The sequence below is a fragment of the Amblyomma mixtum genome, chromosome 3 (genome assembly GCF_055824585.1).
Source record: "Amblyomma mixtum isolate Tamu chromosome 3, ASM5582458v1, whole genome shotgun sequence".
NCBI lineage: Eukaryota > Metazoa > Arthropoda > Arachnida > Ixodida > Ixodidae > Amblyomma > Amblyomma mixtum.
The window spans coordinates 90177081-90203698 of record NC_143014.1 but is presented as its reverse complement, the minus strand read 5'-3'; the positions used below and the strand labels follow the sequence as shown (position 1 = coordinate 90203698).

Genomic DNA, 26618 nt, shown 5'->3' with positions numbered 1-26618 from the left:
GTTGAGCGGTCCGCTCGGCAGCGCGGCTCCTATGATGTTCGCGTCGATCAATGTAAACGGGCTAAAGGGAACGGCCCATATTAATAAACAACAAAATGAGCGGTCTAGTTCCTTCTTCAACTCGCGCGCTGTAGTGCGCTCATACACACCCACCCACACACAAAATATTAACAATGACGCGCCAAACCTTACAGTCATTTTAATTTCTTTACAGGAGAAATACAATGGCGCTTATCCCCTGTTCGTGGGTGAGGGCATGTCTTAGTAGTTGCAGTACTTTATGAGTTCGACTTTAAATAAGAAAACAGAACAAACATGATGTACAGTCAGGCCGGAATGAAACGCGAACACGTATATGTCATACATTTCTACTTCGCAGCGAAATATTCCTTTACAACCTATTTACGATTATGCCCTTCGGCAGACCCTTTATCCAGACACATTAATCAGGCTAGCTGCACACTACAGCTGAAAGTAGGCAGGTAAAATATTTTGTTTTCTTGACATGCGTTGTTCGCGTTTCATTCCGGCCTAACTGTACATGCGGCCAAATCTTTAACTGGCGTGATTTTTGCATTCCTAATTGCACCTTGCAAAATGCTTCTCTCGGCTAAACCGCTGGCATATTCATGCTTTAATTTGACGCGTGTGGTGCCATTTGGTCGTTCATTTTCGTTTCCATATCATGCTTGAGTGGATTACTTGCCTGGCTATATGAAAATTATAAGAAATCCACATTATCTGCAGCTACGAAGAACCAAAACATGCGCCACACGCAGCAATGGTTTTGGTCCATCTCGCTTCCTCCTCTGGGTATACTACCTATCTTCCCATGATAGACAAGATTTTTACCCAGAGTAAGCGCGATGGCGCCACCAGAACCATTGCTACGTATGCTTCTCGTTTTGGCTCTTCGTAGATGCAGACGATCAGTGAGTGAGTGAGTGAGTGAGTGAGTGAGTGAGTGAGTGAGTGAGTGAGTAGTGAGTGAGTGAGTGAGTGAGTGAGTGAGTGAGTGAGTGAGTGAGTGAGTGAGTGAGTGAGTGAGTGAGTGAGTGAGTGAGTGAGTGAGTGAGTGAGTGAGTGAGTGAGTGAGGGAGTGAGTGAGTGAGTGAGTGAACGTTTACTGAAGAGGATGGTGGCTGGAGCGCATATGGGTGGGCCCTCAAGTCCAGGGCTCCGAGGCATCTGCCGACCTTCTTGCCATGAGAAGGAGCGCTGCCTGGTCGTCGGGGCGTGCGTTGGTCAGCTCCACCTCCCGCAGCTCCAGGGCCGCATTACGTGGCTTTAGATGGTGGGATTTTTGGGGGCATGGCCATGTGATAAGTGTGATATGCGACATGTCCATGTGATACGCGACAGACATTGTTTTCTAGTTTTTTTATTATTTATTTGCAGATACTGCAGACCATACATATACATGGCCCAGGCAGGAGGGGCATCCGCGGCAAAAACATGAGTACACATATAACAAGCATACAGCTGTTCAGAAACAGATTTCACACAAAAAATTTATAACGAGCGAAGTACATTTAATAGCGCAAGAATTGACGCTCCAGTTCTTTAACAAAGTCACTGGCTGCGAAAGTGTGCGAAGGCAGTGAATTCCATTCACTGGTAGTCCTGGGAAAAAAACTATGCTTATAGGTATTGGTTCGTGCAAAAATTGGAGCCAAGGAGTGAGGGTGTGTGTGTCGAGTTTTCCTGGTGCAATGTGGCTTAACACAGTCTCGCATGTTTAACCTCAGCGTACCTGAGACGCAGTTATGCAAAAAAGCGAGCCGTCTAATTTTTCTACGGGATTCCAATGTTTCTATACTATGTTGCCGCATCAAGTTATCAGACATGTCGTCAAAGGTTCTTACTACGAAGGTCTGGGGCCAAAGAATAATCACCAACCACTCATTTACAATAAAGTTTTCACTCTGCCTCTCTCTAACAAAAAATAATCGCTAAAAAATAAATCCACTCGTTGCCAGTTTTCTTGAAATAAAGCAGCCTTTTATTGAGCAACTTTTATTATGATGTGCATTTTACAGCGTTTATTCTTGTTCGTCGTTTCGATTTCAGGCACCTTGAGGTCGTTCATATATGCGAACAAAGCAGATATAGAGGTTTATATATATTACTGCCAATATCTACCGTTTCTTCCTTTAAACAACAAAAAGGAACAGAAGTTGCTTAATTAGTTAAGATTTTGGTGCCTGTGTGACTTTTGAATTCACAGCTGCTTCCTACTCGTTTGTGACATGTCGTTGATTGTACCATGTAGCCATTCCTTGCTTTCTCTTACCAGCAGATGTATGCGAGATGTGCTTGGTTTTTCTAACAGTTCTTCATTTTTCCTCCTCTGTGCACGAAAAATTCTTTCAGCAATTTATTAAATGTTCTGGAAACCCAGTGGTAAGAGTTATATCTCGCAGAATTAGCGTGTCAAGAAAAAAAAATAGCACTTGCTCCTATGTAAAATAATCTTCAGAAGAGAAGTACCGAACCGCAAGGAAGGAACTACTTAGTACAGAAAACTATATTTTGCTGCAAAAAACTTTTCGAGTGGGAAGCTCAAGTAAATCAAATATGAACAAACGAAATACTGCGCCATTATTCACGATCCGGAATACGCCTACTAAAGAGCTTTTGAACGTCGCAGGATAAACTCTGCGAAGAGAGCTCACAATTTGTCTTAATTCATAACATACTTTTACCATTCGTTAAATAGTCACATCTACTAAGCTACAAGCAATAGACTGTAGCTAGAGCAACATTATATTAAAAAATGTCGAGGGCCTCACCGTTGGATACTAGGTGGCGAGCTCGGATCTTCTCGGAACTTTCTTAGTCTGTGCATCCTAATGACGAAAAATTCGGCGCTAATGAGGGCTCTGACAGTCAAGGAAGGAAGTGCACAGAGCCCGAGCCTTTATAAACACTCCATTCATAGGACTCTTGTAAGCTCGTACACTCGCAGCTTTAAGAACTTACCATAAAGGGCGTATTCATTGTTGCACAAATTTATGCATTTAATTTTATGCAATTTTATGCATTTAAACGACATATACTAGAGTGTGCAGTAGTGCACTAATTTTTGGAGGTAACCGGTTATAAAGTATAAAGAAAATAACAACATGTGGCCATGGTGAAATCCTATCAAATGACCTCCGTATTAGGTGTATGGTGCTTTACCAACTGAGCTATGACCGTGGCTGTCCAATCTATTTCGGGAGTATTTATGTTCCATGTAAGCTAACCTTGGGGCACTTCCCCAACGCCACCCTTGTCCATAGAGGCGGACATAGAACGAACTATATTACAGCAAGTGCCACGGGGAACGTGATTGAACGGGGGGGGGGGGGGGGGGGGGGGGGGGTTCTCTTGAGGTTCGTTGCATCCCGTAGTAAGAAAATTTCACTTCGCAAAAACGAGATATCATATGCATGGTCTTCTATGGGAGGTTATTAGGACAATGGCTATTTCTTTGTTTTATCCATCCCTTCTCTATAACATTTTTCTACCTAACAAGGTTTTAGTCAACTTATTCTTTGATAACTGTCGATAATAAAAAGAAGGCTACAACTCGCAAATCTGTGTCTCATTTCGCCCCTGTCTCCACTACGGACTTTCACTGTTAAGCTATATTTATGCTAAAATAAAGGGGCAAACTGTAAATATTCATTATCAGGAGCATTTAGGATAAAACATCTGCACACGACAGCCATGTTAATAAAAAAAATATCCTTCAACTAGCCAGAGAACAATAAATACCAAATATAATCCCTTACATTGTTTTCGCTACGAAAGGAAATTAATAACGAATTTCCTGTAAGGTTGTTATCATTTTTTGTATATATAGAGAGAGACAGCTATCACAGTTTATTAACCAACAGTTTTCAGCGACAGAAAATGTTCGGTAATAAACTGCGAGTGTCGCTTAGTTGTGACCTTTATTCTGCATGTTCCCCTGGCCCACTGAGGAGCGCGAGATTGCTGTATATATATATATATATATATATATATATATATATATATATATATATATATATTATTTTGTGTTGCGCAATTAACTTGCATTGATCAACCCCACAAAGTAAATAAATATTAAAAAAAAACCTTCTTGTTGGCTTCTTTTACACACACATATATATGCGGGTTTTCCTTGATTGATTTTTATGTGCTTACGAAGTGGCCGCTCGCAGCGTTTTCGAACCATTTGTGCGCTTAACCTTTCTTGCGCCATTTATCCTTTCGACTCGAAACAGATATTTTTCAGCCTAAATAGCATATCCCGGCATCAAGAAAGCCAATTCATTAGTTCTCGAACGGAAGACATCAATGGTTAATCTTCTGCACGCACATACAAAATCCTTTACAAACCGTAAAGATAATTAGCAACTGTAATATTCAAACACCAGTAATAATGAAATTTACACGCTGGGATCGTACATTCATTTTGTTTCCAAGATGCACATCAGGCAAGAAATTGAGGAAAAAACTGAAATTTGTACTCTTGGCAGGATCCAACAGCAAGAAAACGGCACGAGACGTGCTATCAAGCACACTGTTATGGGAAATATTTCTGCTGCGTTCACTAATTGATGCGAAAAGACCTATTTCGGCGGTGAATACTGCTAAATTCACCTGAAACGAGGGAATTACTGCAAGCAAGAGCACATTCGCAGCAAAATATGTGAGGTTGCAATGTGCACAGTTGTGAAAAAAGGCGGCTTAGCCCTCCAGTGCGCAAACAGTGTTTTCAAAAGTGAATAAAAATACCACTTTTTAATATATCTATTGCGTCCTATAAAGAAGTTAGAGGGCACAATTATCTAAATATTGAACTTCTTATGCGCATAAAACATTTAAAATAAGTTACACAAAAAGGCAAGTAAAAGCTCGCCTTCACTGCAAAACTTCTGCGGCAGTTCAGCTTGACTGGGCATTTTTCAGGAGTTTCGATTTTACCTGTAGTATGCGCCGGAAAGATCACTTCCACACATCGTTATTGTCAAGAAAAGTGTTTGGATCTAATATGTCTTGTGAAAGAGCCGGTCTGGTAGGGTACCGCGGAACGTGGCGCCTTGTGAGACGTGTTGCGAAATTGTTGGACAACCTTCCTTGTTTATTTTGGTGGCGAGGCTGAATCAGCAATCAAAATATCCACCGCGTTCCGATCCGTTTCTTCCCGCCTTTAAATGGAAAGCCTGCAGGCGAAGGCGTGGGATTGTCGACGTTCACCCTCAACCACAGCCAGCACGCCGAAAGGTCGTCGTCATGAGAATCCGTCGACTCCGAACTGACGCGCAACAGCTCAGTGACATCAATCTCACTATCTGAAGAGAGATTGTTCTCTCTTTCTTAATCTGAGGATACACTGATACACCTTCGTTTTCAGCCCGTTTTTTTTTTTTTTGGACAGGCTCATCCACGCGGCAATTGCTACCACCACGGGCCGCCATATGTAGTTGCGCGCTATCAGCGTCGAAATTATTTTCGGCCAGATTTCCAGATTTCATTGCTTTTCAAGGATGTAGTTTTATTATACGGCAACGTATAATAGAAGCATTGGAGCAACCAAGCTCGTCTCTGGTAAGGAGTTGAGATGCAGATGAAGCCTTGCATATGAAAGAAGTAACGCTTTCGTTCATTACTTCAGAGAAAGAACTGAACCAGAGCTTCCGTGCTCGAACATCCAGATCTGGCAACAAAAAAAAAAGGCTTTCGCTGCTATTATCGTGCATGGAGAATATTAAGTTAGGCAGCACACAGTTTGGACGGATGTACCCTGCCTGCGCCTTCGCTAAGATCTCTGCAAATGCGATTTCTCAGGACGACAATGGTTAAGCGCACTTTCAACACTCGTTTCTGCAGTGCGCATTCTTCTGCCATTGCGTCAAAGCCTCCGACGCACTTATCTAGATTTGTAATTCTAAGGCATTCGCATTGCAAGGAAGCGTACAAAATTCTGTACATCTCGTTGGCAGAAATACTGCACCTGCCAATGCTTGCCTGGTTAAAAATGGCTTTACGATATCTCAGCCTCGCAGTTGCAACGATCGGAGGTGACGCTTATATCCTGCAAGCTCTAGAGGCGTGAAGAATCTTATGCAGCGATTGTTGTTGAAACAGGCGACGAGAAATTAAGGTAGTACTAAAATACAGGTTTAGTTGGTGCGACGACTGGCGAAAAAGAGAATGAAAGAAAGAAGGAAAGAAAGAAAAGAAGAAAGAGAGAAAGGAAGAAAGAAAGAAGGAAAGAAAGAAAGAAGGAAAGAAAGGAAGAAAGAAAGGAAGAAAGGAAGAAAGAAGGAAGGAAAGAAAGAAGGAAGAAAGAAAGAAAGAAGGAAAGGAAGAAAGAAGGAAGGAAAGAAAGAAAGAGAGAGAGAGAGAGAGAGAAAGAAAGAGAGAAAGAAAGAGAGAAAGAAAGAAAGAAAGGAAAGAAAGTAAGAAAGAAAGAGAGAGAGAGAAAGAAAGAAAGAGAGAAAGAAGGAAAGAAAGAAAGAACGAAAGAAAGGAAGAAAGAAAGAAAGAAAGAGAGAAAGAAAGAAAGAGAGAAAGAAAGAAAGAAAGAAAGAAAGAAAGAAAGGAAGAAAGAAAGAAAGAAAGAAAGGAAGAAGGAAAGAAAGAAATAAAGAAAGAAAGAAGGAAGGAAGGAAAGAAAGGAAGAAAGAAAGAACGAAAGAAAGAAAGGAAGAAAGGAAGAAAGAAAGAAAGAAAGAAAGAAAGAACGAAGGAAAGAAAGAACGAAGGAAAGAAAGAAAGAAAGAAAGAAAGAAAGAAAGAAAGAAAGAACGAAGGAACGAAAGAAAGGAAGAAACTACTTATTGTCAACTTACAGAATACATGAAAAAAGTGTTCGCGTTCTCAGCTCTATTGCTAATCTCACAAAACGCACAGCCCCCTACACAACTCGAACTCCCGAAACTTGGCGTGTTACTCACCTGCGTATTAATTATGGTCAGCAAATGTTATGCCCCCGGCTGTCTTGCTAACGGAGCTTACTGAATTATCTTTCCAGTTGCAATATCGATGTGCTCTCTTGTTCCGCAAGAAATCTTCATGAAGTTTTTTTTTTTTGCGTTCATAACTGTGTACATTTGTTCCTGTACTTTTTTTTCCTTTCCTTTCGTACCTTTTTTTCATGCATTCCTGCACATTTCAAAATTGTTATATGAATTTGCCTTTGGTGTTTCGTTCTTGGTTCATTTTTGTTTAACAAATTTCTCTACTGCCCTGCTGCTGCCGTTGTAAACGAAACTCGGGGCCAGTCAAGCTGCCTTCTTTGAGATTGTTCCCCTTCTTTTCCACCACAACCTTGTACCTCTTTGTTTGTAGAAATAAATCAATCAAATAGAATGTTTGGCGCCTTGCGCCCATGTCAAACGGAATGTTCGAGCAAATTTAACAATATATGAAATAGAAATAGAAGCTGGCCTGGACAGTTATACCTTCGTTTCGAGCGCCTTCTATCTTGCCGTCTTTGAGTATACGTGTTGCGTCTATAAATAGTCGCCGAGTCTCGTGGTTCGCTTGTCAGGCCAATTGTGAAGCACTGAACGCACCCCTAAGGACCGCAAGGAACAAGGGTTCTCTCCAGCTTTCAAGACCATTACAACTGTAGATGTGCCACAGGTGACTTAATACAGGAAATCCAACAGGTGCTCACCAAAATGAAAAGGAAACACTGTGGCCTGAAAACTTTTGACCAAGGCTGTTTCTGCGACGACAGAGAAAAGGACGAACGTCTGATAAGTTCTCAGAATATGTACTGCAGCTATTTTTGGCGGCTTCACGTAAAAAGAACACATGCAGTTGAGCATCGAGCGGAGTGAGCCGCCATGTTTTGAACTTTACTAAGACAGCTCAAAACTTTACGACCCATATATGCGCGGTTACTTTACGCTGTAGAAGCCCCGCTCTGTAGACTTCGCTTTGGGAAGAATTGATACTGTGCAAAGACTGTCCTGAAGGGGCAATGAGCTACGGGCCAAGGATGTTCACATTAGGCGAACGACTACGAATATCTGCGTACCACTTTTTCTTTTCGCGTGCAGAATTTCTGGCACACTTTTGAGTAGGATCCTCTCTTCATCGATATAGGGACAGCATGGAGTAAAAGCTACACTTCCCGCTTTTTTGAGAGGCGCAAGAAGGGTAGTGACTTGCTCATTACTTTCACCTTTCCGGGCTGTCATTCATCTTCAGATATCCTCCTGGTTGTCGATATGCCATCTTATCAGTTATGTATGCCCCAGTCCTCTCGTATATTTCCCATTCACTCCTGACTCGGCTCGTCGAGTTAAAAGCACTGCCTTAGAAACTAAGCCACAGCTAGGGTGCACGTGTTCGCATCTTATCATAAAAAAAAAAAAACATTCTGCTCCTCGGGGCAAGCACGCATAGCGGTTTATTTTAATCCTGTACCAAAGTTACGTGGCAGCAAGGACACACTGTGCAGGTTCCATCGTGAATGCCACCTGCTTGTTGGGAAACTCCACGCGGCTTTGCAAGGCTTTAGGCGTTTGCATACGCCATGCTCCGGCTTGCGCGGAGAAGGTTGGCGTAAGCTTAGCTGTTTTATTTGCACCTAAAGCAAGCAGACCCTGACGCAAACCTTTAGTATTCGACGGTTCAGCGTGATCGAGCGGTCGACGACTTCCACCGAGCTCTTGCAACAGCCATCCTTGTTTCGGCAGCGCGCACGCGACGTCAGTGCGTAGCATGCCCGGGCGTCTTGCATCTACTTGCTCGTGATCGAAGCAGTGCAATTCGCAGTCGTTCAGTCAACTCCCACTCGTCGCACTCAAGCAAGGAGGTTGCTGTGTTTTCCCTCATAGCAGCCGTGATGAGCCCATGGAACAGGCGAGCACCTATGATGGCACATACGGTCAGCTGTTGCGAAATGTCCCCAGGTGCAAAACAGTGAGAGATGGAGATCTCAACTCTGGAATGCTCCTTACTTCTTCGCGGCTGCAATTTAGGGATGGCTGCACACACGATCTTCACCGCCAAGCGGTGAACAGACGCGAAAAGCATGAAGTCTATAAGAACTTTCCATTGACAACTTATCACGCGAACATGTATTCCACTTTGTCTTTGTCCTGGTTCTTTCTTCTTGCCTTGCTTATGACGGGAAACCAAACTCTCCATTCTGTTTTTTTTTTTTGCATTCCACTCCTCCTAGGGCGCCCGAGACAACGCGCAATGTGCAAACACTAATCCCTTCTGCCGGCTTTCACACTAGAGCGTTGGAAGTGAATTCACAGAATTTTGGGGCTGTTGGCGCACAAGTATAGTCACTGAATTTACACGATTTGGCAGCTATTGTTGGTTCACAAGTATTAGTCCCGCTCGCCAATTTTCCTGTCTGGCGCGTACGCAATAATTCGGACGTTCTATACAGCTGCCGCAGACAAGGAACAACTTACTTTGCACCGGGTCTACCTTCAATGCAGGCGCACCTGCAACGTGTTACATTCATCCAATGGTGTCACACAGCTAAGTGGGGCAACCTGCCAACCCCGCTAACAACGCACGCCAACCCGAAGCGTAGGCAGGCCGCGGCCCTTCTGCAGTGAACAGTGGTGCGCGCTAGCATCTCGCTTCGAAGCGCGTTCAGAGCCCTTCTTTCGGTGGCAGGCCAACGAGGCGTCGATTGCCTTTCCTGGCGTCTCCCCCCTCCCCCCTCTTTTGCCGTCGCATATCAAGTGGGCGCTAATTATCCGTTTCATTAGCCAGCGCTGCTACACACTTTCGAGCAGTCGGTCCCGTTACGCTCGCGTGTCGCGCGTGCTCTCTGCCGCAGCGCGCGCTCTTTCTTTCTCTGGCGCCAACGGAGGGTGCGCTCGCCGCCAAGCCGCAGATTCGAGCTTCTTTCGCTTCTTGGTTGTTGCTTCCAGTTTGCGACCTGCTGCTCTAGCAGGAGCAAATGGCTGGTGCTGCCCTCTCTTGAATGGCTGCCCTCCGCTAGCGCCGACAACTTAATTGTCGAGGATTGAGTTAAGTGTCACCCGATCGCGTATACCCTTTCGATCGGTAACGACGCGAACGTATGCGCCGATCGCGGTCGAAGAGCTCATGGGTAATGCAGTGTGACTGTACTACGGCGTGTTGCAAGTGAAGGCTTAGAGAAATACGCGAGAAGGTCTTTGGTAATTTATTGTACTCAGTACGTCCTGTGGTTTATTAGTTTTATTGGCGGCTGAGTCGTTCATTTTTGTCGTACTCAAGATTTTTCCCGACTGCACGGGAGGCTGATGTACTGCGCCGATTTGTTTAGTGTGCGCATGCACGGCTCCGTCGTACTGCCTATCTTCACTCGTGACCACACAAAATCTAGGTCATGCCATGCGACACGGCCCTAATTCCATAACCATGGAGAAATGGCAAAAGCAGACATGAGCATGATAATCACAGATTGGCACGCCTTCTGTATTCTGGCTGTCTTCTCTAGGAGAAGCTCTAGGCTTCACTTCTACTGCAACAAAGTCAGGTTTGATGATTTTTAACAATTCAGCTGGTCACGTGCCAGGCCACGAGATACCCAAAATGACAGCATGTCCAACATTCTCGGGCAAAAATTTTGAAAATTGGGAGTTTGTAAGGTACTTTCAACGATAGCAAAAACGTGGATAGAAGAAAAAAATTCAAGACTGCCGTCGGGTTATCTGCGCATATATTGATTGTTGTAGTGAAATCTTCCAATACATGAAAAAATTGCGCTCATAAACGGTTTCCTGCTCAAAAATGTTTTTGTCCAAAATTGTTGAGTATGAGTACAAATATGTCGGGGTATCGGTAAATGAAGGACATATAAACATGCAAAGGCACGAACAGACTGCTAGTGCTAAAGGGCGAAGAAATGCCGCCATAATGAAGCCTAGGGCGTTATAGGTGTACAACATGTATGACGTACTGAGAGGTATTTGGAAAGAGCTAATGGTACCAGGGCTTACTTTTTGAATGCCGTTTTGTGCATAGGGTCAAAAGTTCAGTCGGGAATAGAAATAAATCGGAAAGTGGTTGGAAGATTTGCGCTAGGTGCTCACGGCAAAACCATGAATCAGGCAGTGCGGGGGTCATGGGCTGTGCATCGTTCGGATCACGGGAGGCTCAGAGTAAAATATGGGAAGAACGCCGGAGGAAACCGGATGATAACAGGAGGGCAGCGAAGGTGTTTAAATAGTTATACAGAAATAGCGTTGACTCAGAGTGGCGGAAAGTAACTAAGGAACCAACCAGTAAGTATGCAGGGCACAAAGACGGATAAATGAAGAGGTTTAAACGGAAAGTAAAAACAAGAACTGGATTTTTTCAATGGAAAAGAAGCAGACTGCACATCTATACAGAAATTAGAAAAGTCAAATCAAGGATCAATTCTTGCATACTAACTCAAGAGGCAACGCCCTATTCTTTCAAATTAGATCACGGTGTCTCAGAACGCGAGGCTACAAAAATAAATTTATACAAGAAGATGACACATGTGCACCATGTGGTAAATCTGCTCAAACAATTGAACAGGAAATGGAAACGGGAACGGGAAACGGGAAATGTAACGACAACGCAGGTTTTATGTTCATGGACTCGTTCATGTGCAAATTAAAGCGGAAACCGCTCGTTATATGAGAGAGGCGAGAGAAAAAAAAAAAAACGAACGGTCCCAGGAAATTTTGAAATCATATGAATCGTTTAGGTAGGGAGACCGAAAGCTTGCATCAATTTTTGCAAGACGGCGAACGCAACAACATAAAAGGGAGCGCGACTTTGTACTACATCGATGTGGTAATTCGCGATAAATTGAAAGAAAATGGAGGGGTACGCTTTCCAAGCCAGCAGACGCTGCGAAGCTCAAGATGGCAGACGAAAAATTAAATCTGGGGAGCCTGAACTGGAGGAGCTCGTCGGAAAGAATTCCCAAGAATACAGCAATCATTCCTGATGCAATTGCGATAAGGTTGACTACTGAGCTGGGGCTACAAAGTAAAGAGGCATTGTTCAAAGCTCTAAAACAAGTCTTTCAGAGTACAGGTACCAGAAAATAGGTTGCGCAGCAGACTACGTTTAATTTACAAAATGAAAGAAGAGATAACCAGGATTGACTCACACAGACCAATCATTATAACACCGGCCATATACAGGCGCGGCCATAAGTAAACAGAGCACGCTATTGCGTTCGAAGCGCAATCATGCTTTCTCCATTGGTAATGAAGAAGCGTTGTTTGTCTACAAGAAAGCCCACCAACCTCCTCTACCAGCATGCGTGCACCACTGCTGGAAATTTGAATTAGGTGATGCGTGAAAAATAATCGAAGACAGTTGCGTGCTCCGTTTACTTTTGTCCGCGCCTGTACACGCTTGCGGTGCAGACTACTAAACAAAGCTGCAAGTATGGATGGAGAAAAATGGTATACTGGGGGAACTGGATAATGGATCTAGGTAAGAAAAACTCTTGGAGGACAATCTGTTTGTAGTAGCAAAATGTAATGAAATAGCTCTGATGCGGAACAGGCCGCTATGGTTGGCTTTTCTAGACATAAAAGGTGCACATGAAAATGTAAGGTAGGAATTACGGTGGAAATTCCTAGCGGAAGCAAGGCTAGATGCTGACGCAATGGCACATATAAGGGCGGTAAGCAAGGATATCAGAGTGCAGATAAACTGGCAAGGGCTAAATATGAAGCGTGTCCGAAAGTAAGAGTACACAGCGCAATATCCTGTGAGTTACAAAGCTTGTGGAGAGGTGGCACCACTGACATTTACATTGAACCTGCAGCTTTCCTCTCCCCTCCGGTTTACAGTGCTGCACCGGAGCATAGTTGAGTAGCAAACTTTACAAATTTCTGATCTGATGCAGACTCCCGCCAGATGTGAGGTGCCGACTGTGATAGCTCTCTTTATGCACCAAAGAAGCGGACCACCAGCGGAGTTTCACAGTATAAACTGTACTCTTTATGATGACGCTTAGTAACGAGAAAACGTGGTGAATTTGCGCCGTGAATTCTCTTCAGGCAGATCCGGTGTTCATGACGAAAAAGCTAGCGGGAACCCATCTGTTCTCACTGATGGTGTTTGCAAAATCTAAGGTGGAAATCGGTCGAATAGGCGAATGACGATGAGGCATACTTCATGAACTAGAAATCCATGCCTCCAGGCACAATAATTAACTCTGTCGCAATTTGGGAAAACTTGGAATAATTACGGCCATGAATTTAAAGTAAACGTGAATTTAAAGTAAAAAGGACTGCTGACGAGTGGCGTACGCCTGCTTCATGACAGCGTCGGATCCATACGGCGCACGCCGCTGCCTCGCTTCCGACAAGATTTAACGTGAATATTTTGGACCCTTCCGCGCATAGGCTGAACCTGGTGCCTAGTTATTTTCACTCGTTTGTTTATCGGATGAAGCATCGAGCTGGAAAACCATTCGCTGAAATAAAGCTTACATAAAGAATCATGGCGTAATTTACATGGTAGGCGGCAGACTTCTATCACCACGGCAATCAAAAGCTGACTCCCAAACTAAACCATTGTCTGCATAACAGCGACAAATATGTGGAAAAATAGAGAAAGGTAAAATGGTTACCTCTGAGTTACTTTTCTGCAGGAAAAAATTTCCACAGCCGTGCTGGCTTTTGTAGTCTTACTTACCGGACATGTATCGTAGTACGGAGAAGGTGAACATATAAAGAGGTTTAGGGCAAGGGTTCCCCCATGTGGCAATTGTTCGTTATTTACATAGCAAGGATGGAACGCATGCTAGAGGAGAGCAGAGGTGGGTTTAATTTAGCGCATATTCGACAAAGACTAACAATAGCCCCATTGTCCTCCAGGTTAAGTGTCGCAGATGATGTGATATTGTTTGCAGATAGCCAAAACGAGCTATAACTCCTGTTAGAAATCTGTGGGATAGAAGCAGGAAACATTGGATTCGTATTGTGTCTTGAAAAAACTTGGACGACGCTTAACCTCCTCTTAAGAGTACAATGCGATAACAATATAGATCCTTCCCGCGCAAGTACTCCTGCATAGATTCATACATGGGGGGGGGGGGGGGGGGTCTAGGAAGGCAGGAAAAGGTCTAGGAAGCTTACGACAGACAACGGAAGCAATAACAGAGAAAATGAAGCTATCAAGAGCACCGAAAAGAAAGTCCGCAAAACCAAGACGGTTATGTGGAGGCAGGAAATTTGAACAAAAGAATCAGGGTGTGAATCGAGCTGATTGGAGCGAAATCAGAAAGAAAGCGCTGTATGATAATGTAAGAGACATTACCCTTCTTTTTGAGGCTAGTTCAGATTTTATTAGACGATAACAACTGAAGAATGCTAACAGCCGGGACGGAGGCAAAGAACAGAGGCACATGCGCATGTGTCTGTGTTCTTCTTTTGCGTACCGTCTGTTGGCGCTGTTCAGTCGTTTCCACAAACATGCACCAGCCGGCCCGGCTAAATCTTCTTCTTCTATTAGAACCAAGCAATATAGAAGCAAGTACGAACAGGGATATGATATTGTGTAGCATTTGGGAGCAGTGTAGAGAACATTAAACATGTTCTGGCGAACGGTAAAGCTTTATACACAGACATCAAAGACGCCATAGTAACACTTCCAGTAGCTTTGGGTTTCAGCGATAGTAAAAGCAAAATTTAAACATCAGCTGCAGAGACGAGAAAGAGAAGGTTAGAGCATTGGTGGCGTAGGAGCAAAATGGTGAAATTGCGCGAAACGTTGTAGAAATCAAATGTAGCTTTGAACATGAAAAATAGCCTTTAACGGGAAAACATACCAAACAGAATGAGATTCAACGTAAAAAGGGAGAGGCAGGAGTACAAATCAGATAAAATAATTAAGCACTTTGTTTTGCTAGGAAAGGTGGCACATACCGCCGCACCGTTTAGGGGGGGGGGGGGGGGGGACGCCAATACACATCTATCCATCGATCCATCCACCCACCTAGCCAAAAAAGTGTGGATTTCTAAAAAGATAAACGATTTTCAACTCACTTGATACAGAAGTCAGTGTCCGGATGGTTCCGTTCATGTTGGAGATATCTGTCCACTGGCTACACGGAAGTCCAGAAAAAACACAGTATTTCAAGATTTACGCAAAAAAAAAGTACATACATGTTCGCACCCTTCCCGTCAAAAAGAAACTTACACACTTGTTTATCGAGCTAAGCAGTCTACGAACATCCTACAAATTTGTGCCTCCGACAGTTACCCGCTTTAACGGATCTGCCACCACTGCGCCGAAACCAAGATGGGCTCGGGCGTTCGCGGTTTCTCCAGAGGGCGTCTCCAGTGCGTCCTTGAACGAACATCCCGTGAACGACAGAGCGGCCTTCCATCAACTGAGTGCGTCTCACTACGAGATTATTTATTTTCACGTGCACCAGGCCTCGTGGAGGTCGTGTTCTTGTGATTTGCATGCATAATAGGGAGCACGGAGGCGTAGGATATGTCGCCACCCGTAGTCGCAGAGTAGTGAGGCCGCATTTTGCCCCGTCATGTTCTTGGCACGCAGGCCTTCACGTCTGCTAGCTCACTATTCGCATAGTTCGCTGAAAAATCACTGTCGCTGCTGTCTACCCTGGGAAGAGGAGGTGAGGAGAAAATGAAGCCGTCGAGATGTGCCGGCACAAAGACAGCCACGACGACGAGCTAGAGTGCCTAGTTCCTGCTCAGCAAGCGCATTACCGGTCGTCTCCATAACGCTCTAGAGAGAATATTGTCCAGTCCAGTGAGCTAGGGAAGAGCCTAAACGGTAAGAGCGGGGCGTGTGGGAGGAGATCGCCAACTCCTTCTGGCGCAAGGTCCATATTTAGACGCACACAAATGTGCACCGCGTGAGTTGCCGAGAGAGAAAAGAAAAAAAGGAGAGACGAGAAGCACTTCTAACGAAGCAGAGGGGATGAAAACACTGGCGGGTGCCCGTGCACTTCTGGCCGCCGCAACCAGAGCCTTACTCGCCGGGCCCCGGGGCGGAATTACCTACTTGCAGCCGGGTGGGCACACGAGGGCCGAATGTCAGGCACGCTGGAGCTAATTAGCGGCGGCTGAATAACGAGCGGGAGTGTCTGAGCCTGAGAGTCTCGGGGATCGCAAGAGAAGCCGGGCAAAAAGCGAGAAAGAAGAGAAGCTGCTTTGATTTAACGAAAACAAACTTCTAACCGCGGTCCTTTAACGTACGGTGGCTTGCATGGCTATACCACATGCGCTGCGATGCCTAAAGAAAACGGATGTAAATATTTCTTGGATTACAAAAGCTACTTTGTTTCTCCCCATAAATTCTGCATTACACCCATTTCAACTGATCACGTTGAGGCCTTTGCGGCAGCAGAACATATATATATATATATATATATATATATATATATATATATATATATATATATCAAAACTGATTTCTTGCCAGCAGATTGCTTACTGTAAAATAAAGTCCCCAGAAATTGAAAAACACAACGACATTTCGGCTCAAGGACCAGCCGTTTTCGAGTGTATTATAGTATTCGAAAGAAGCAGCTTATATATATATATATATATATATATATATATATATATATATATATATATATATATATATATATATGTACACACACACACACACACACACACACACTACGTTCTGCTTACCGTCAGGCTCCTTAGTTATTGACAGGCGTGTAGCCCCCCTTAAGTAATATCCACATCACTCTTTAAAAGTTCGAAAACACTGTTACCCTCGGCGCTGTAACCCAACAAATTTTGGCTATTTCGACTAGGTTCGTGCACTGGAGAGGTTGCTTTTCCTACAAGCTTCTCGAAAGCGCGTGTATTTTGGCACATGTAGCCAAAATTTGTTGAGCCACAGCGCCAAGGGTAACCGCGTTGTCGAAATTCTAAAAACTGATATGGATATTACTTGCGGGAGGTTACACGCCTCTCAATTATCAAGGAGCCTAGCAGTAATAGTAAAAAGTTAACTATAACCAGCCTGGTAGTAAGCCGGTCTTAGCTGTATTCTGATGTACTACACTGCTGCCAATGCTATGCCGAAAAAAGCGCTCTTCTAACGAAAAATGTTGTCTTTAAGAATTGTGTAAAGCCTTAGGTGAAACACACTGTATATATAGCGAAAATGTAACGTGCTTGACTGCAAAAAAGTTCTGGGGGGCACTTTGCTTTAACTAAAGTGCGATGAGGCGAAAGCCATTTCCGCCTCAGTTACTGCCCCGCGTTACTGCGGTGGTGACGTCATAGGGACGTCACGCGCATGCGCAGTGCATTTCTTGTTACGACAAGTCGTTTGATGACGTCATCGGTTTTTGTTAATTATGCTATTAATATTTGAAGTTTTTAATGAAGTTAAAATAATTTAGTTCTTGTTACGACATACTACGCAATGTCGACGACGTCATCAGTTGTTATTAATTTTTTATTATTTATTATGATAGAATTGTAATTAATTAATTTTGTGTTACGCCATACTATGCCATGTTGAAGACGTTATCAGTTTGACAGCTAGGATGGTACAACTGCGTACGCACACATCGGCGAGTCATGAGCCTATAAAGGCTTTCGCCTTAAAATATATAGCGAAGTTTATGCTTAGTTCAAGGAAACAGTTTTATATAACTCGACGTTTCGACCGGAGGATCGATCTTTCCAACAAAGAGATCGGTCCTCTGATCGAAACGTCGAGTTACATAAAAATGTTTCCTTCAACTAGCGGTAAGCTTTGCTATACCTATATAGGATAGGGAAAGAAACATACTTGGTTGCTAGACGTAAAATTCCAGGTTGAGAAACACTTCATTTAGGCGGAGATTAATTTCGGGTCGACTTTTAGGACGAAGGCCGTCTTTATTCAAGACACAAAAGGAAGGCCACTGTCCGAAACGTTGACTCGAAATAAATCTCTAACTAAATAAAGCGTTTCTCAACTTCGCATATATACTACCTCGCCAAGTATACACGCATTTCTATTCCTTACTGCGCTACGTAAGGAAACCCAGTTTTGCTTTCTGTTTAAATCGAACAATATATTGTTGTTATTATGTACCTACCCTGGCTCTAATCATCTTTTTTTCTGTCCATCACTGGCTGTCTCTGTTTACTTGACTCTTCGTGATTCCCCGTCTATGCTTCCTTTGTTTCTTGCAAAGAACTTAAAAAAAAAAGAAAACTCGAGAAGTGGGTAAATCACACTGCTTGCGCTTTGCATGTTCGTTTTACGTACTGAATAGGGTGCCATGGAAGGAGATTTTTTTTTTTGCTTAATACAGTATGTAGTGTCTCATTCTGTCTTTGTACTGAGAACTTCTTTTCGGATGTGCGTCCACATTTCAAATGACGAACTCACGTATTAATCCGGCTGCTCTTACTCAGGCATCAAATCGGCGTCAACCTAGATGATGTACAGCGTATTCCAAACAAAACGCTGTATTTACGTACTATTTGAAAACTTTCTGCTACGTTTCGAGGGCAGCACTTGCGTATTTCCCTCCTGTAAATCATCTACATCCTCTTCCCTTTTCCTTGGTAGGCTGCACACAGCTCGAAAGGCTTGCGGACGCTGCTCGATATCGAAGCGTCGCCTGCGTAAACGTGCAGCTGCAGGTTTGCGTCAGGTAGCGGAAGGTCGAAACAAAAGTGGCAGCGTGCAACGGACCAGAGCCTGCGCTAAAAGCCACCGCCAGGTCTCCGTTCGCAGCTGTTTTACGACTCAGGTTTCCCCGCCCCGAGAACGCTGCACTGTGGATGAGGGAAAAGAACGTGGCGCGCACCAGGAGCCTACCACCCCATCATCCTCCCTCCCGCCTTCTCCCTCCTTGCCCGTACCTCCGTTCGCCATTTCGTTTATTATTTATTTATTTTCTTTTTTTGCCTTCACGGAGTCATGCAGCGCCGGGTTGCGGGAGGGAAACCGGAGCCTCAGCGCCAGCAGGCTGCCGCCCCGCGTTGGCGCTTTTATCGAAACGACGGCTATTTCCCGTTGGGCAAGGCCGATAACGGCTGCCACGTTGTCGGCTGGGCTCGCTTCTCTCGAAAGGAGCGCTGCTGGGAGCGCCCCCCCCCCCCCCCCCCTCCCCCGCTCCATCTCTCCGCGCGCCTTCCCTCCACCTCGTCACGAACGTCACCTGTCCGACGGGGCGTCCGCGTTGTCCCTAGTAGCAGCAAGCGACCCCCTACTCCACCATCCTCACACCTTCTTCCTGTCTGCAGGCGATACGGCGGCAATCATTTACTACGCATGGAGAGCGGGACCCTGGTGCAGTGGGGGCCCGGGGTGCTGGCAGCGCAAGGGAACAACGACCAGCATTCCACGTCCGCATAACCTAGACTTTACTACGTCCTACGTGGCAGCGAAGTGAAATCTATTGTATATATTTAATGATATCATTAGCCAAAGACCTATGAAGTATTGCAGTGAGAGTCTGACACAGCCCATGGTAATTTACTCGGTTGTTATCCGCGGTCTGTCTCTTCCGCGGAACCTCATTAGGGGGCAGAACCTTCTGCTTCAAAGTAGGGGCTACATAGTACGGGCGAGCTCATCAAATGTTCAGGTTTCCGGAAAGCAGCGTGCTTAGAACATACATGATCAGTTTAGAAACTTCTCAAGACTCACCCGTCGTGCGCGGATTAAGGAGCCGACCCTGCGCGCTGCTATATATAACTATGCAGTAGAGGTCAGGAAAGCTTTTCACCGCCGTAGGCCAGTATAGTTCATATGAAGAGCGGGGAACGAACGCGCGTGGCGACGTCTTGGAAAGATCTCAGCTCGTTCTGAGCATAAAAACATCGGTTAGTGGATAGCTCAAGAACTTTCATCACCAGGCAAGCAGCTCTTGCCTGCCATCATATAACGTGAGAGCAAATTCTGAGCACAACAGTTGAAATGAAAGTTGTTATTATTCCGCGAAGAATGACGGTAGCACCTTCTTTAGCTAAAAGTATTGTTTTTTTCCGGCGCATTGTGTTGGTTACTGGACACACAGTGATTTGTAGATGCCGCCAGATCAAAATCCCCACGTGCGTATGACGCTTGTGCGTGTACAATTTCGTAGTGCTGGGGCTTTTGAAAGTCAGAATTAATTTAAGGAAGAAGGCTACTTATCGAGGAATGCCTGAGCGGCTGCATTTCGACAGAGTCGAAATGTACAAATGATTGTGTGCTGATAATTTAGTACAGGTTAATGCGCCTCAGGTGGTGGAAATTGATTTGGGGCCACACTCCTCTCTGGTGTCCGTAATAACCCAGAGTATTGCTTTGGGATGCAGAAATTTATCACTGATTCAAACGAATCTAATGGCACCATAAGACTCCTTCAGGCAAAAGAGGAACAGACCCCTCATGTGCTGACAAAGGTACTTTTGCAGCTCCCGTGCATTTTAAGGACGAAGTGCTTTTAGCTTCAATATAGCTCGGCTGATAATAGTACAGAGCACAGGCACGTAGCCAGGAATTTCTTTCGGGAGAGACCCAAGGTAATTTCTTCTAGCTGGCTGTTAGGGGGGGGGGGGGGGGACAACTCCTCGCCCCCCCCCCCCCCCCCCCCATCCTTGGTTACGTGCCTGCCAGAGCAGGCACTCACCTGTAAAAACAACCTAGGTGGGATGCAACAAACAACAACATTCAGGACGTCGCATACAACTTGCCCATCGCCGCAAAGATTCGAACTTTTAGCTGTAATTTGTATACTAAGCACATCCTACCGACTATTTTCGTCGTCTTGTTGTGACGCTCAGGTAAAAAATTTCTGTTTCTACATGCCAGTGACTCCTTGATTCACGATATTTCATCGTCTCATCGTCATAGCTCTGCTACTTAATCCTTCGCACGCCTCCGTTTTTGCGGGTTTCTCTGTAAATGTGTGCCTTAGCTAAATAAAATTTAGTTGTTGCCTAGAGCCATTCCTGTTTTTCATGTATTCGTCCGGGTTTAGCTACGCTAAAAAAAAAAACATATCTTCAGATATTCTCTATTCTACATCCGTTCGTTTCCCGCGCTTCCAATTGTTCGGCGCTTCAGTAGTGCTGCAGCCGTGGCCCTGTAATGGAGCCGGGTGAGTCATGGTGTAGACAGGCTCGCCTATGTCGCCAACGGCAGCTTGGTGTAGCACACCACACAGGTGAGAAGGTGCTGTCTAACGTGTCGCTATAGGGCCAAAGAAGAACGGGAAAACGCCGAGAACGCTTCGTAGCACAAAAAACAGAAACGCCAAAAGCGGCGAGAGACGCTGAGTGCGCTTTCTTGTTGGAAGAGATGTGCTTCATGGTGGTGGCTCATCAAGTTCAGCTCAAGGAACAAAATCGGGCCATCTGCTCTTATTATAAGCGGCTGCTTGTTGTTTTTAGCACGAACTGTTTGGCTCTCTACGGCTACGGAGATTTTGTTCGACTGGAAAAGACGCATTTATTGTCCAGAAAATTTGATTTAAAATGGAGGCTCTTTCCCGCTCCTTGATTTTAACTCGTGGTGTCAACAGCAAGGAAGACTCCGAGGTCATCGTTTCAATGTCACTGGTGGTGTGGCATAGCCTCACTGATTAATGAAAAATTGCTGAAGTCATCATTGTTGCTTGTGAAAACCTGCGGGGATGGCAGTATATGCATTTTGTTGTTTGGCCTTTTCTAGATAATAAAGTTTCCCTCTTCATGGCGGTAGCCTCTTTGTTGTTAGGACGAGGTAATCCATGTTGCAGGCTAACTTCAGCTTGTCCTCAGTGTTCCTTTAATGCGTGGAGAGTGTCAGAGCGCGGTTAATTTGAACAAATTTAAAAAAAAGTAACAAAAGATTAGGTACTAACTAGTGCAGGTGTACGTAGACCGAATACGGTGTCCCCAGAGGGGCTAAAGACGTTTCAGTGCTCGCCTGATTACTGCCTTCAAGGTGGAATGTCCGCTGTCCGAAGAACGGTAACTTTTTTTTTGCGTAAATGTGCCCTTTGGAATAATAAAGTTATACAGACATATGCAGAGCTGTCTCGGCAATAAGTGCCAACAACGCCCGGTGCTGGGGCCCATGCGTGCAGGTTCTTGTTTCTGGTGGACGGCTAGGGTGGTAATCCTGGATGCGAAGGCGTAGCATGCATGCCGCCCGAAGTAAGGGGCAAGTTAGCAATAAGTGTTCTATCGTCGCATCTGTAGAGGGAGCGCGGTAGAAGGGGAAGGTTGGAAGAGGAGTCTGCGATGTCAAGGAGGACCAGACGGCAGGCGTCAGAGCAGCACCCAGCCGGATTTTCCGCAATGCCACCTCCTCAAAGCGAGTTAAACCGCCGGGAAGGTTAGATCCACGCGCTAGAATTAAAGCACGCGTGGGGCGGCGGAGAATAATTTTAGACCGAAAGCTCTACTCACGACCAAAGATGCAAAAGTCGATTCACCTCTGAAGCCTTGACCTTGAATACGTAAATAAATATTGCTGCGACTCGGATTTGAACCCGCACCGGCGCGAACAGATCAGCTCCACTGCTCGAGAGCGCTACGCTATCGCCGCAAGCGATTACGCCTCGTGTTAATCTGCAACACACTGTTGATGATGATGATGACGATGACCTCAGGCTTAATGGCACATACCCACGGCGGGGGATTGGCCAGGGTGCATAGAGGATACAAACGCACTCATGTACAAGGAATGGAGCATTTTGATAATTTTGGAACGTAGAGCTAGAATTTGTACAAAACAAAAAATACGGAAAAGGAAAAGTAGTGAAGTCACATTCTAGCAGAGGAATCTACCAGATGAAATTATAAAATCGTGAATATAATCGCACACTGGTTTCAGGGCATATCCCTTGGCGCTTGCCCCGGAGGATAGGAGAATCGGAATAGATAGAGGAAGCCCGAGTCGAGCGAGGAGGATCTCCAAGTAAATTCTGCGGAGAGCAGCGAACCGCCGGCAGGAGAGGAAAAAGTGTACTATAGACTCAATTTCGCCACAAGACTCACAAAGGTTGGTTATCGAAAACCCCGATCGGCATAAATAAATATTTAGCCGCGGTATCCTGCAGCGCAAAAGGGTCATGGACACCTCACATCCGCACACTCCAAGGAAATGCCGGGTGTGGAAAATCAGCTGCAGCAAGGAAAGGCTCATGGATCAAGGAGTGGAGACGCTGGAATCGCTGAAAGCGTGCTAGAGTCAAGTAAACAGTATTTGGGACGAAAGGGACAATAGGTCCATCAAGGGCAGACTGCTAAAAAATCAGCCCTCTCATTATAAACAATGCCACAGTGCCCAGGGACCCAGTGAAAGCGTACTTCTGCAACATGTGGAGGAATAAAAAATTGAAGGGAACGGCTCATAGGAGTATCCCTCGAGTTTTCGAGCGCTGTCAAAACAAAAAGGTGGTCTGAGAGTGTAATAACCCGATTGATACTGCAGGGAATCCTTATTAAGGCCAACTCAATGGCCAGAAATTCAGCTACAAAAATAGGGGTATAGTCAGGGTCCCGAAATGAGCAGCTCCAATCAAGAGCCCCTGAGTAAATGCCAATAGCTGCATTTTCATTTTGCTGGGAGGCATATCTGTACAAACGGCAATATGGATAGGAAAATTAACTAGGTACTCGTGTATAAGCCCATTTAACACATTGGCGGGGAGGTTCTTAGCATTCCTTGGGAGGGTGTAGTCAAAGAAGACTGCCGTATCAGCCCGCCTGTGGTTGACTAGTACTAAAGATCTCATTGATACAGAAATATTTTACAGCGGGGAATTAGTGAAGACCACCTGAGGGAGCTTATACCGAGGCCAGGTAGTACCAAAGAAGAGAGTAGGCTTCGTTGTAAACATATGTTAGCCAATCCAGGAACAGGCTCCAAAGACATTAAAAATGTCGGCACAGTGATAAGCTCAAACCGCGAATTGAGATCAGGTATCCGAGCCTCCAAGTACAACACAGCATCAGCTACTGTTTCCGGCAGACCTAAGCAAATGCGCAAAGCGCGTCGCTCCATAACAAACAGGCGTTCACGGTTGTACTTTGGGCACACAGAAAAGAGAACGGAGCCGAATTCAAGTATTGGCCGTACATAGGTCCTATAAAGAGGGAGTAGTGTCCCGTCACATACCGAATTTTTTGTTGCTGATCCTCACCAACCGACCAAGGGCACGGTCATCCTTGAGCGCAATGCTTCTAATGTGAGGCTGCCAGTATAAATACGGGTCATATACTATACTCGAGTATTTTGTTGAATCAACTTGCAGGATCAGGATAGAGTGTTGCGCTATGAATTATACATCGTCGTCTTCATCAGCTTCCATTTGTGGCGCGAACAGACCTGATCAGCTTAACCCCGATCAGAGCTTAACCTCAGTCTAAAATCGTCGCCAGACGAGCCGACGACCCAGCAAAGCAAAACCATTAACCAATTAGGCTTAAGAGATGTTTTCGCACGTCTACTCGGCTTAACTACATTAAAACCCTACCATTTTTTATTCTTTTTGCAGGAAGTACGGCGTCTTCAAAGAATAGCTTCAGTATAAGAAGCGGATATGTCACCTGCAGTGGATGGCAGGCATTGTCAGCTTCCCTAAGATCAGGGTGTCGAACCGGAACCGAACCTGAACCCGAAACCGGAACCGAACCCGAATTTTCACCCGGAACCGGAGTCGAACCGAACCCATATTTTTTTCGCCATCTTGGAACTGAACCCGAACCGGAACGATTCAAAGGAACCGTTCCGAACCGGTTCGGAACTCGGTTCAGCCCCGCTTTTTTTTGAACCCGGCACACTTCTTTTTTTTTTTCAGACAAAATGAGATAGCCTAGCGCTTAGGTTTGTCCATCCCAAGCTGTCTGTGCTGGAAAGTGGGAGTGAGACGATAAAATTGAATGAAGTATGGTGTGTGGAAAGAAACCTAATCGACTCTTCTGTAATGTACTAGCGCCAATTCTAAAGCACTGTAAGTCAGGTTTATGTGAAATTTTGAGTTATTACTTCTCCTTTTCATGTTTGCGTATGGTTTTAATCAAATTGTTAGCACTGATCTAACTCAATAATGGACTATACACAGCAAATTTTTCCTTGCGCATTTTCTTCTTTCAAACGATGATTTTGACATTGGTATACATGGAGCACGTCGTGGTATTTGCCTACAGTCAATACATAATTTGTTTTCGAATTTCTTCGTGACGTTGTTTTAGTGTCATCAGCAGAACGATGGCTGTTACCTGTAGTTCAATTTAGGTTGCATGAGGCACGAAATAAACCGGCAATGTAACTGCTTGTAAGTCGTTTGTTGTAATTATAGCCTTTGACGCAGGCTGGTTTACGTGCAGTAGTGAGTCAAAACGAAGTATCAGCGTCTATATCACAGTTTTTGCAGGCCTCACGTGACAGGTCAACTACAAGTCACAGCATTTTTAGGTTGATGAAACCGAAACAGCATGGAGAATAAATTCTTTTCTAAATTATTCAGCGGCCGTGGGCGGATACCGTATGATGATCCACGTATCCCAATATCTAAGTCATCGTTTAAAAGAAGAAAGCACGCAATAAAATTTGTGTGTACAGTCCTTTAAGCACCAATTGAGAATGCCTTCCCTTTATTTGTGTCATTTACCACAAATATATGAAACATTAGCGCAACGACCGAACAACGCTGTGGCAGTGGTTTTTGGGAAAAGGAAATGGCGCAATAACAGTGTCAAGGGAAGGGGGAAGGTGGGAGTGAAAGAAGAAAGGAAGGAAGAGGTGCAGTTGGCGAGGGCTTCGGAATATTTGGACTTCAACATGCACTGACACCACACAGCACATGGGTGTCTTTTGCGTTTCCCTCCAACGAAACGCCACCGGGTTCGAACCCAGGTACACCGAATAAGTAGCCGAGCGTCAAAAACACTGAGCCACCGCAGTGGGTAGAGCAAAATTTACTTTTACAAGCGTTCGTTGTCACCGACAGCAGGTACTAAATAAAACCCTTCACGATGGGTCAGTGGTGCAATAAAGAAAAAAAAATGCCGCGGTGGCTGTGGAGCTCGGCTGCTGATCCAAGGTTGCGTCGCATCCGAGTCACGTGCACAATCACATGACCACGTCTGGTGAAGCGGCGGTCGGAGCAGCGGTGAGCCACGTGGTCTTACGTCACAGCCACACCTCCGGCCTGCTGAAGGTCAAAATGCAGTACTCGATGACCTTGGTGAAATATGACGTGATAGAGCTCTCGCACCAAAACTCTGACTGGTTATGTTAATCTGGAGTCCACCACTACAGCGTCCATCGTATAGAGGCCGTGCATACTCGACACGTCAAACACAAGGTATTATTACTGTTATTACTAAATAAAGGATGGACAAATTGATGCAGCTTTTTTTTTAGAATCCGAATATTCTTTTTTGCACGTGATGGAAAAATGCAAGGAAAGGTAGACTCTTGGCAGTGGTGAAGCTATACTTATAAGGAAAAAATTAAATACTGATCACTAGGGCCCGGAAATTTAGGCATTTGCCTAAACATGCCTATAAATGCCTAAACAGGGTTTTTTTTCACTTGCCTGCCTTTTCGTCAATTTTTAGGAAATACTACCTATTGAACCGCACTTTTGGCCTATAAATGCCTAAATTCGACACTTCGGTCCTCGGTGCCGTTTTTCATCTGTCTCTATAGGTGGTGAAAGGCGCGCGCCGATGCACGCACAAAAG

At 44.9% G+C, this 26618-nt stretch overlaps 1 protein-coding gene across 1 annotated transcript in view; it reads right to left on the bottom strand.

Annotated features, from left to right (window-relative positions):
* Window positions 1-15015, bottom strand: part of Oamb (Octopamine receptor in mushroom bodies) — a 510270-nt gene extending 495255 nt beyond the window's left edge. The window contains exon 1 of the mRNA XM_089580076.1: window positions 14994-15015. The gene's annotated coding sequence lies outside the window, so the exon portion shown is untranslated. The remainder of the gene's footprint in view (window positions 1-14993) is intronic.
* Between the last annotated feature and the right edge of the window lie 11603 nt (window positions 15016-26618).